The 12,215-nt window shown below is 64.5% G+C and overlaps 1 protein-coding gene across 1 annotated transcript in view; it reads left to right on the forward strand.

Moving 5' to 3' along the window:
• The first annotated feature begins 9,529 nt into the window (after positions 1 to 9,529).
• Positions 9,530 to 12,215, forward strand: part of ZBTB46 (zinc finger and BTB domain containing 46) — a 55,258-nt gene continuing 52,572 nt past the window's right edge. Inside the window, exon 1 of the mRNA XM_079946438.1 lies at positions 9,530 to 9,672. The gene's annotated coding sequence lies outside the window, so the exon portion shown is untranslated. The remainder of the gene's footprint in view (positions 9,673 to 12,215) is intronic.

The raw sequence follows: 12,215 nt of genomic DNA on the forward strand, positions 1-12,215 counted from the left end.
CACCCTTCCTTCCTCAGGAAAACCTGTGGTCTGATAAGGCCTCCAGGCTCTGGTTTTCAAACCACCCCGGCACCAGGACCCCCCAGGGGAGGAGGGAGCAGAGCCCCGCGCAGCCCAGCCCGCAGCAGCAGCAGCAGCCGCGGACTGGGGAACTGGGCTCTCGCGCTCCCAGACCCCTCCCGAAACAGAGGCACACGCGTGGCCACAGAGATGGTCTCTGAGGGTCCTGGCCGGGTCTGGGGGCAGTGAGGTGGGGCTGGTCAGACCAGGTGGGATGGCTGCTCCTCCCGGCTCCCCCCAGGCAGGGGCCTTCCAAGGCAAAGGCCCCGAGCCCCTCCGGCCCCCTCCCCCGGCTTTCCCCCGCCCTGCCCCTCTCCTGGGTGTGTGGGGTTGAGGGCTCAGAGGAGGAAAACTGCCCCGCAGTTCTCACTCACCTCCCAACACCAGGCAAACACGGCCTCTTCCCAGGGCCTGTCCGCCTTGCCTGGGGCTCCCAGCAGCAGCCCAGGGTGACCCCAGCCTCAATCCCGTCAGGAAGATGTGCCCCCAGGACATCCAAGGCAACCGCAGCAGAAAGCCGGGAGCCCGCTCTCAGTGCCCGCCTGGCCCGGGCCCTTTATCGTGCCCACCTGGCCCTGGTGACTGTTACCCCCGTGATAACGATGTTGGCAAGGGAGGTGGCACCTTGGGGCCGCTTTTGTGTCCTGCCGTCTTGCTCAGCCCACTCAGCTATGCCAGGTGGGCTCTTCAGGTGCAGGCTGTCACCCAGAGAAGTAAGTGATTTACCCAAAATCACACAGTGGGCGTTGATCCTAGTTCCGGCCAGGCTGGCCCCTCAGCACCCAGGACACAAGAGGGAATCTGACATGGCCAAGCCCTCATGGAGCACAGGGAGGGGCGAAGGACAGTCAAAAAGTGCAGGCGTTAGGCCAAAGTGGAGCCCTGTCTGGGCGGGCTCCACTCTCCCAGAGCGAGAGTGCACAGCTGTCTTGGCGGGCTGGGGGGCAGGGTTGGGAGTGGGTCCTCAGGACGGCTGAGAACCACCAGGTGGGTAGGAGCAGGAAAGGCATTCTAGGTTGAGGGAACAGCAGGTGCAAAGGCCCTGGGGCAGAAGAACCGCCGCATCTGGGCCCTGGCGGGCTGGCGTGTGAAGCTGGTGTCAGGCAAAGCCAAAGTGCAGACATGGTGCCCCTGCAGCTGGCAGTCTCCCTTGTCCACAGCAGGTGTGTGGGCCTGGGACCCACCTGTCTGCAGGTCTGGTGGAGGGTGGGGCGTATTCCACTTCATTTCAGGTGCTCCCCGCTGCCCTCGGGCTGGGCTGCCCTGGACGCTGGCTGTGTGGGGCACCTGTGGGAGGGAGTGTCACCAGCTGTGGTGGGGCTGGCTGCATCCCGGAGCTGGGCCAGGGTGAGGGAAGGGTCCCTCGGGGGCTGGCCCCACCTGGGCAGGACTGGAGGTCAGTTTGCCCCATCTTAATGGGGGCCCCTGAGGCCCATAGCACGGACTCTGGTGCCCCACCCCTCAGCCGAGGTGGGGAGAGAGTCCTGGCTGGACTAACGGGGTCTGAGGTTGAGGCTGGTTGGAGAAGGGGATCCAAGCCAGGGCGGCCCTCCAGGAACAGCTGTGGGAGCCCCCCAACCCGCCAGGGCCCAGGTGACCCGAGGGTAGGGCTCTGCACGGGACCCCTGCCCAAGCGACCTCTGAAACCCCATTGAGCAGGGGATAGGAGTGCCCTGCTGTCACCCTTCTGCCACATGACCTCCCCTGACCCCAGCCACGCTGGGGTGTGGGCTGCGTGCCCCAGGGTCAGAGGCACCCAAGCCAGCTCCTCTCCTTCGAGGCCTCCCCGCCCCCACTGGGCACCTGCAGCCCTGGCCTTGCTCCACAGACCCGCGTGTCTCCCGCGCCCACACCCGCTCTGGTTTCCTGTCCCCTGAACAGGCACCCGCCGCCCTGCGGCCAAGCGGATAGGCAGCTCCCCCCACTTCTCCCTCATCGATCGCGTCCACTCCACCCAGGGCTCGTCAGCTCTCGTCCTAAACACATCTCTGGATCATTCGATAGAGCCCGTCTCCTCTTCAAAAGTCTGTGACGGGACCTACAGCCTGTGGAAAACCCCAGAAGCTCCTGCCCGGCAGTCGCCACATGGCCCCATGTGGCCTTTGAGGTCATCGCCCCCCCAGAGGACCTGGGCTTGGCCCAGCGAGGACTTCCCCCCGCCCGGCTCAAGCTGCACGCTGTTCACCTCCGCAGCCACGTCCCCCCCTCCCCATCCGGAGGGCGTCTTGCCCTCGTTCCAGAGATTTGGGCGGGACCACCTCCTGCCCAGTGTCCAGAACTGGGCCTGGTTCCCTCCGGAGTGAGCAAAGCAGGACACACACTCCCAGACACTCTTGTACAAACCTGGCGGTCGCCTCTGAACAAGCACACACAGACCCACACAGACACCCATGCACCAACACACACACACAGCCGAGGAGCCCACAAACACGTGTGCAAACACACAGGCATGACGAAGGCTCATGGCAGCTGTCAACAGAAACAGCCCCGGACAGGCTTCGAGGCAGCGAGATGGATTTCATGCGGTCTCCTGCAGCGGGGAGACTCCACTCCAGCTGAGACAAAGACGCAGGGGGTTCAAAGGGAGAACAGACTGGGACAAAGCACATTTTGGGGTTTGGCAGCATGGGGATTTCTTTTTTGCCTATGCTGCACGGCATGCAGGGATCTTAGCTCCCTGACCAGGGATCGGACCTGTGCCCCCAGAAGTGGAAGTGCGGAGTCTTAACCACTGGACCTCCAGGGAAGCCCCAACATTGGGATTTTTTGAGCAAAAGGACAGTGTGGGGGGCTGGAGTCACCTTTAGGGACATGACGGGTGCAAGTGGAGGCCAGGCTGAGGTTGGGTCAAGGCTCGCGGCAGGGCGTTGGGGCAAGTCCTTCGCGGTCCGGGGTTTACACCCCTGGCCGCTGCGCCCTGAGGGTGGGCACACTGGGAGCCGCCGGAGTCTTTGGATCCAAAAGTGAAAACGAGCCCCAGGCCTGAAGGAGGAGGTTTTGTCCCATTGATTGGTTGGGTCTTTTTACTTTGGACTGATTTTAGGTAGATGGAAAAGCGGGGACATTTGGGAGTCCCCAGAGTTCCTGTGTGCCCCTCCCCCGGCCCAGCTTCCCCTAAAGTTGCCACTGCAACCCTGAGTGGTAACAGGGTTACCACTGTAACTGGGTAACTGCAACTCTTAAGTGTGGCTCCGACCCTACTTGCATTTCACCCGTTCTTCCACCAACGTCCCTCTCCTCCGCCAAGACCGCATCCAGGGCACCACACTGCAGGGCCCTCACGTCTCCCCAGGCTCCTCTGGGCTGGGACCGTTTGTGTGACAGCACTTGTTTTCATGACCGTGACAGTTTTGAGGTGTGCTGGTCAGGTGTTTTGTAGCATGTCCCTCAGTTTGGGTTTGTCTGATGTGTTTTCTCATGATCACACCAGGGTTATGAGCTGGGGGGAAGACACCAGCAGAGGTGAGGGACCCTTCCTGTCACATCATATCAGGGGCCTGATGTCCCATGATGTCCCTGATCACTTGGCTAGGAGGCTGCCTGCCAGGTCTCTCCCCGCTAAAGCCCCTCACTTTCCCTTTTCCAGCCTCTTCTTCAGAGGCGGTTCCACGCTCAAGGAGTGCGTGTGTTCGCCTCCACCTCCTGGAGGATGCCAGACTCACGGCCCTGCGTTTACGTCGGCTGTGTCACTTCGTGCTTTGTGACGCACCCAGCGGGACGTTATTCTGATGCTCAGATGGCCCCGGCTCCAGCCACCTTTCCCATCAGCTCCCGTGTCCCTCTGTCCTTGGCTTTCTGAGCCCTTCCGTCCTACCAGCACTGCCACACGCTCCCCCTGTGTTTTCCCTGCCCCGTCCTCTCAATGGCCGTGTCTCCAGGGACCCCCCTTCCCGGGTCCACCCTGGCTGACCTCTCAGCTGACCTGCTCGCCGCCTGGCTCCTTCCCAGAATAAAAGGCGTCCTGTCTTGCTCTCCAATACTGGGACGTACGTGGCACGCGGCAGGTTCGATGTGCTCCATGAATGTTGCTGAGTAAGTGCGTGAATGGATGGATGGACGAGGCCGAGGCAGTGGGCTGGCACCGCACAGGGCTGGGGCCTCTCCAAGCCCACCAAAGGGACCCCAGAACACCCTCCTCTGATGGGAGGGGAGGGGCCTATACCTTGTCCAGGTGGGACAGGGCCCCTCGTCACCTCCTTTTCCTCCGCCTCCCAGCCCCTAGCACAGGAGCTGGGCCAGTTGACCCCATGGGGAGACTCCTGGCACAGAGTAGGTGCTCAGAGAATGTGCCCCGTCCGCCCTTTCCTCCCGGGACGGAGCTCGGTCAGGCTCCGGCTGATGCAGCCCCCAGCAACCCCCTTCGCGTCCCCGCCTGGCGGCTCCCGAACAGGACCCTGGGGAGGGCCCGGTGTCCCTCCCCACCCCCACCCCCCATGGCTATCTGCAGCCATCACCAGCTTCTGCAACGCGAGCCTCCGTGGCTGTGGCCCCGGGGAGCAGCTGCGTTCCTCGGCGGGGACGGAGGCCCCCAGCCCCCTTGCCCTGCTCCAGCGCTGACTGGCTGCTCCCCCGCGGCCTCCCAGTTTCCAGAGCCCGCCTGAGATGGAATTACAGCCCCAGGCCCGCACCTGCGGCTGGCAGCGGTGCCTCCTGGCTCGGCCGGGCCCTGTCTTCCCTTTTCCTCCCAGGGCCAAGCGAGGTCCCAGTTGGGTAGGATGCCTGCCGTGTGCCCAGGGGAAGCGGGGGCTGTGGAGACCCCCCGTGGGGGTGGGGCGGGGATCAGGGAAGCGTCCTCAGGGAACGACGCCTCCACAGGGATGAACAGGGAAAGGGGGGCTTAGGGAGGAAGGGGGGCGGCAAGGAGAAGACTTGGAGCCGCAGAGGTGGTGGGGTCAGATGATAAAGTGACCCGGGCCAGCCCAGCGGGGAGCCCGCTGCCACCTTCCGCGCTCAGGCCAGCCTCAGGCAGCTGAGCCCTGGGGGCAGGGCCCGCGGCGGCGGCGCGGGGGGGGGGGGGGGGGGCTGGGGCGGGCTGGTGCCCCCCAGAGAGAGGCCTGGTGGGGTGGGAGGTGAAGTGCTAGGAGAGGACAAGGTCAGCGGTCAGGCGAAGCTGTTCACAGACCCGCAGGGACAGGCACCAGCTCCACCCACAGCCCCCGGGCTTCCCCAGGCTGCCGCCCACCCCCAGCTGGCCTGGCTGTGCACTGGCACTAGGGACGGCGGCTCCACCCCCTGCCGCCCCCCTGCTCTGCCCCGTTCCCGCCCCACCCCACCTCCAGCTTTCTGCCCCTGCCCTCTGACACCAGCCCCTCCCAGGCACAAGGCAGGTGTGGCCCAGCCTCCGTCTGGAGTGAAGGTCGGGAAGGCAGGGCCCCGGTGCGGGCCTGGGGCTGAGGGGCGGGGGCTCAGGAAGGGAGGGGGCTGGCATTTGGCAGTGGCATTTTGGAAGAACGGTTGCGGGTGAGCGCTTGGAATGGAACGGGGTGACAGTTGGCGGTGGCAGCTGGAGCGGCAGTGGGGCTTGGCAGGGGCGCAGGCCGGGAGGACAGTTGGGGTGGAGCAGGCGTGGGCTTGGCAGGTAGCCGCTGGCTCTGGAGGGAGCTCTCGGGGAGGCCCAGCAGGAGGGCAGGGCCAGCTGGCACCAGACACGGCAGAGCCAGGCCCAGGAGCAGGCTCCGGCCTCAGGCAAGCGGCCCCCGGCCCACGGGTGGGGGCTCTGCTGCAGCCCAGGGCGGGCCCCCGTCCACCCGCGGGGCCCGGGATGACGCGCAGAGGCGGTTTCTGCGCGCAGCCCGGGCATCCTTACGCTGCGTCTCCTGCCCTGCCCTCAGCCTCTCTCCCTCCCTGTCCGCTTCCAGCAGGGGCTCGGAGAGGACAGGGACAGGTTCTGGGCAGTTTCCTGGGAGGGGCAGGACTCCCGGGGCTGTTGCCATGGGGACGGCTGAGCAACACCACTGGCTGGAGGATAAACAGGCAGGTTTCCTGACCAGTGATTGCCATGAAGACAGCCCTAGGGAACCCAGCTGGGGTAGACTGGGAGACGCTGCCTGCGGGGAGGTGGGGGTGGGGGTGAAGGGCCTGGCGAGGGGGCTGGCCCAGGGGGACACTAGGAAGGGAGAGGTGAAGGGACATTTCTTCCCAAAGCGCCTCTGGGGCTCTGCCTCACAGGAGCAGCCCCCGGTGTGGGGCTGGGTCCCCTCCCAACCACTCTGCCCCCTGAAGCCACGCAGTGGGGGTGGAGGGCAGGTGGAGGGCTGGCTGAGCACGTGGTGCAGGGGCCCTGGCAGCCAGGCAGCTCTCGGGACTGAGCCTGCCCTTCAACGGCCCCGGGGTCTGCAGGTGGGAGTGAAGGCAGCGCGCTCAGAGGGGCAGCCATCGGCAAGTACATCTGCGGGCCTGGCCGCTTCTGCACCTCGGCCCCTGGGTTCCCAGCCCTGGCCTCGGGGATGCTTAATCTCTCCAGGCCCCCAAGGCGTCTCCTGGGCAGGCTCCAGAAATGCTCACACATGTGGCTGGGGGTGAACCTGCAGAAGGACCAGCGTGTGGCAGGGACCACCGACCATTCATTTGTTCATCTGTCTTGTCCTCCAGCGAAGCAAGGGGCGGGAGCCACGTCTGGTTCATCGTGGCGTCTCAGGCACCTTATTCCCCAGGCCCTCCCAGACTCCCATCTGTTGGCTTTGCTGCCTCTGGACACCGGGTGCCATGGCTGAAGAGTGCCACTGAGGCCAACCCCACATGCTTGGTCCTGCCTGTCGCTAGCGCCACCTCCGGGGCAGAGCTGCCCTCATGGAGGCCACATTTCTACTGATGGTGAAGGACCCACTGGTTGTCAGGTGCAGATCCCTCCTAGGGTCTATGCCAGTATTAGGGGTGAAGTGCAGTGTGTGTCACCTGCTCCAGGGTCCGGGGGACCGCAGCAAGAGTGGAGGCTTTTTGACCAAGCCTGGCATCTGCCCGCTGTGAGTCCGAGCCTGGGCACTGATGGGCGTGGGGCCCCTGGGTCTGTGCTGCCAGCATCTCCCCGTCAGAGCAGATGCACCCGGGTGGCCCCAGGGAGCCCCGCCGCGTGACCCCCTCTTCCTCCAGCTCTGCCGGGAGGCCACAGCTGCTACTATTGGCTCTTTCTTCCTTCTTCTCTTTTCCCTTTCTTTTTTCTTTCCTTCCTCCCTTTGTCCCTTTCTTTCTTCCTCCCTCCCTCCCTTCCTTCCTATGATAGGGGGTTATTAGCTCCCAGAAGCTTCACTGTCTTCAGTTTTAGGCAAGGCTTGATCAGAGCTCCCTGGGACGGTCCTTGGTTCTGCCTTTGTGGTCTGTCAGCCTCATCCTCAGGCTGCTCGCCCTTCTGTTTGTTCTTGGAAGAGAAGAGACGAGACTCTCAGTCCCCAGTCACTGGCAGGGCTGCTGGGGTCGGGAGGGTCGATTCATCATCATGCAGGGCAGGGGAAGGGGAGAGAGAGTTCCAGGACCCCAGGGACTCATTCCAGAACTCAGTAAGACTTTCTACCAAGACCAGAAGCCCTAGGCTAGCTAACAGGTGGGGTGAGCCCTGGTACTGGCGAAAGAGGCTAGGTTCTCGTGGGCGGGCCTCCTGAGCAATGGCTAAGCACCACTGTGTGCTCCAAGGCAGCCTCTGCAGCTCTCCGTTCTGCAGGGACGATGGACGCGGCATCCTAGCAATGCTGTTCTCCTTGGAGAGTGTCTGGGGGTCGAACCTTTTTGGTGGTGAGGGGGGCTCTCTCCGGGGGTGGGGGGCAGCCATCAGGGGAATGGTCCTCCTCTGTTTGGCGGGCTGCCCTCCTCAGTCTCCCCAGCATCCTTTGCTCCATGGGCTACAACTGCACTCCAGGCAGGCAGGTGGGGGAGGACCCCCGCAGAGAGTGCCCTCCGTCCCGTCAGGAAGGACAGAGTGACCGGCCAGAACCTCCTGGAGGCCGAGAGGCAGCCACTTCCGAGGATGGCTGTACCCAGCCCCACCTGAGAGGGCCCAGGAAACGTGGGCCTGCGGTGCCAGACCCGGGATCCTCCGCAGGAAAGGCCTGGGAGGGGCCCTGTGCCGGCAGGGCCAGCGCAGGCAGCGGGGAGCGGGGTGAGGGTGTCTGCACAGCCATTTCCAGGCGCCGGCTGCAGTGAGGGAGTGTCCCAGCCTTTCATCGCTGGCTGCCAGACCGCGGCCGCCCTTGTTCACTCAAGGAGAATCCACACACCGCCCCCCCCCCCCCCCCCGCAAGCCTGCCCTCCCCCAGCAGCCCAGTGAATGCCTCCTTACACATCCTGAGAAAGCATCCATAATGGCCCGCCGCCTCCCACCTTCCCAGGAATTCCGCGGCGCTGGGCCCGTAGGGAGGTAGGGCGCAGACGGCCTGCGGCGCCTCCCCATTGGATGGCCAGGTCGTGCTCGACTCCCTTGCCGCGGCTGGCCAGCCACAGGCTCACCTCCCTTCCCACCGTCGCGTCCGGGAGAGGAAGCGAGGTGGCCTTTGCCCCCGCACAGGCCAGCCAAGAATGCGGGGCCACGCTTCCCATTCTGTCCGCCCGAGGACTCGAGGACAGCGGGGGCGAGAAGGGACGCGCAGGGCCCATCTCGGGCAGCACGATTCGAGATCTTTTGCGGGGGAAGCGGGGCACCCGCTGCTTCGCAGGACCCCGCACCCCCCAGAGAGACCTCGCGGGGGGGGGAAGGACCGACGCGTGCGCGGCCGCCGATGCTCCTCAGTTGGCCAAACTCAAGCCCCGGTGGCAGGCACCGTCCCGTGGCCCCTGCCCCGCGGTGCGCCTCTCGCTGGGAGCGCCGAGGTCCCCGACAGCTTGGCCCCGAGCCCCTGGGCGCCGTGGGAGCGCTTTTTCTCTGCACAGCGCGCAGCCAGCACAACCGGCGGGGAAGGCGCGAAGTTTGCGAGACACGCGCGGCCCGTCTGTGCGTTGAGGGGCGCGGACAGCCTGCGGCCCGGGGACCCCGCGCCCCCGAGGAACAGGCGTGTGGGCAAAGACAGGGGCGCAGTACGGGCGGGGTTGGGTTGCCCTCGTCCCGACCCGCGTCTCCCATCGGTGGTCTCCCGGCTGCTGGGTCCCCGTGGGAAGGGGCTCCAGCGCCTGGAGACCCCACGCCGCGCCGCCCCCGCCCCCCGCCAGCCCCGCAGAGGGGGCTTCCCACAATGCCGAGCGAGCTCCAGCCCGCACTTCCGCTGTCCGGCCGCCCACGGGGGGGCGGAGGCGAACCGACCCCCGCCGAGGCCCCCTCCGCCCCGCGAGCGGAGCCGGCCGACCGAGGGGCGGGGCGGCGGCCGGGCCGGCGGGGCGGGGCCCGGGGCGGTGGCCGGGGCCGGGGCCGGGGCGCGGGCCAATCAGCAGCGGCCGGGCGCGCGCCGGGGGGCGGGGTCAGGGTCCGCAGGCGGGGCGCGCGCGCGGGCGGCGGGGGCCGCGGGGTTGGAGCGGCGCGGGGGCGCGCGCCGGCCTGACGGACAGACGGACGGACAGACGGACACAGCAGCCGAGGCGAGCGCGCAGCTCGGACCCGCCCGGACGCAGCGCTCGCCCGGCGGCCGCGGCGATCACCCGCGCTGGTCCGGCGGCCGCGGCGCCCGCCCTCGCCCGCGCCCCATGGGGTCACAGGTAAGCGGCGCCGGCTCATTGTCCGCGGCCGGGCCGGCGCATCGCGGCGGGGCCGGGGCTCGAGCCGGGTCGGCTGCTCCGGGCCGGGGCCGCTCCGAGTCGGGCGCGCCCCCGCCGCCTGCCCCTCGCGCCCCGCCGCGCCCCGCCCCGCGGGGGCGCCCTCCCGAAGGCGATCGGCGCGCCCGGCTGCGGCTCCGGGGGTGGCGGTAGCGACCCCCGCCCGGCCCCCTCCGTTCCCTGAGCTCCGGTGGCGCGGGCGGGGCGGGGCGGGCGAGGGCGACGCGGGGTCCCCGCGGGGCTGCGCGCGGAGGCGGAGGCGGCGACGGGGCTGCCCCGCGCCCCTCGCCCTCGGCGCCTCCTGCCGCCGCCGCCGCGGTCCCTCCCCCGTCACCTCCGAAAGGGGAATTTTCCAGCTGGTAATTTCTGCTGCGTCAACGCCCGGCCCCAGGAGGCAGCCCGGGGGCGTCCTGGCGCCCCCCGCCCGCTCCGCCCCGCGCGCCCCCCGCCCGCGCCTGCGAGCCGCACCCGGACCCGCCCGCGCCGAGTTTGCCAGGAGTCTGAACTGCGGGAGGTGGGCGCGGCGGCTCCCCGCACCCCGCCGGGCCTTGGGGGTCATTGTCTCCCCCTGAAGCCGGGCACCGGCCTCGTCTCCATTTTAATTACTGGCTGAACCTGGGCGCAGGGGCCTCGAGGCCGGGTGGCTAGAGAAGCGCGGAGGGGACGGGGCGCGCAGAGCGGACGGGGCGCGCGGAGGGAGCGGGGTCCGCCGCGAGCAGCGTCTTTGTTTCTCTGTAAATAGACATGTCAGTTTCACAGGGTAGCAAGAGTCACTGTCTGACAACTCAATCCCGATGGCAAATGGGGGATTTTCTGCACCAGGAGGAGGATTCTGGCTAGTTGGGGTTCCTCCACCCCTGCTAACAAATTCATTATTTGTAGGTTTAACGGAGCACGCACAATAGGGCTGGACGGACGAGCCTGGGTACAAACCAAATGGGCGAAGAGCTGATATTTTCTGACACCGAGGAAATACAAACAAAAGAAAGTTTGACCGAGATTCGCAGCGAATTTCCTCACGCTTTCCGTGCTCCAATCTCAGCGACGCGTTTGTCGTGGATTGCGGAGGCAAGATTGTTATCAGCATTGTTTACAGAAATGCTAATTAGGCAACGGGTTTAGCGAACCCGGCTGGGCGCAGACACCTGTGCGGAGTCCTCGCGTGCGTTTTAATTGTATCGGTTGTAGAATCTTTCATACTGGATTTATCATCAAAGCTAACTTCCCTTTTGGGTAGCAGACTGTGGATTCACTCTGTCGCTGGCCTGCGTGCTGCCTGTGAAAGCAGTGTTTCCACTCTGCAGGAGTGGGAAATAGTTTGTTCCCCAAAGGCAAATTTACGGAAGGGTTTTTCACATGAATAATGAAGTAGACAATAGAATTTTATCAGAGTGGACTCCTTCCTTCTCCTTGCTGTATTTCATGGTAGTTTTAGGTGCTGTGAACTGGAAACTTTGGGACACCTTGCTATTACAGAAAGGACTAAACGAGGGGCGTACTGAGGCAGAAGTTACCGGATTTAAGTAGGAACTTAGACACTGTGTTCCCCTAAAAAGCTAGTAATTATTTTTATATCCTTTCCTGAAGGGAAGGAGGTGTGTGTGTGGAGTTTGCTGTGAGAGTTCTCTTTAGGGAGTGGTGGAATGGACGCATTTAGGCTAAACCCAAAATTCAGCCTTCCTGGAGGCCAGCCTCCGGACAGGATTTCATTAGGCCTCATTGACATCACCCTGCATGAAAGAATTTTGTTTTGATGAGATCAGTTCTGCTCAGGTTTAGCTGTTTCGTGTTTGGAAATGAGCTGTTTTTCCACGTCCAGTTTCTGATGTTCAGGACTGGCGGACTGTTGGCTGCAGGGGCTCTTGGGCGCTCTGTGTCCCTGCTTGGTCACCCAGGGCAGGGGGCCACCGCCCTCTCCTTGGTCACACATTAGCACAGGAAGGTGAGGTCGACCCTGAGAATGGGTGAGACTCCTCCGGGGACCTGGAAGGACACTCTTTTACAGTCAGAAGATGTGTTATTTGCAAACACGTTAAACCAAATATTAACAAACTTTCCAACACTGTCCTTATGTGGGGTTTTTCAAATTAAGGGAAACTGGGCCACTGTGTCCCTGTGGTCTGTGTTTCTGGGGCAGCTGTGCTTCTGCTCTGCTCTCTACCAGAGGTCTTGGACCAGCTGAGGACAGCCCAGCAGAGCATCTTCAGCAGAGGCTCCGCGAGCCGTGAACTTGAACTCATTCCTCGTTTTGCTGATGCTTCATGTGCCCAGGTGCCCTCCTGGCCTCTGTGTTGAAGTGGGCGGAGAGTTCTTGCGCCCCGTTCTGGGGGCTTCATGTTCTCATAAAAACGAAGGCTTTTTCTTCTCTCTGATTGAACGTATTCTACTTTGAAATCGGTTGAGTGATGGTAGGTTGTCAAGAATTCCCTTGTGAATCTGCTCCCTCCCCTGAACAAAAGAGATTCTTCTTCTTGCCACAAGTGTGC

Source organism: Stenella coeruleoalba (assembly GCF_951394435.1).
Source record: "Stenella coeruleoalba genome assembly, chromosome: 15".
Taxonomy (NCBI): Eukaryota; Metazoa; Chordata; class Mammalia; order Artiodactyla; family Delphinidae; genus Stenella; species Stenella coeruleoalba.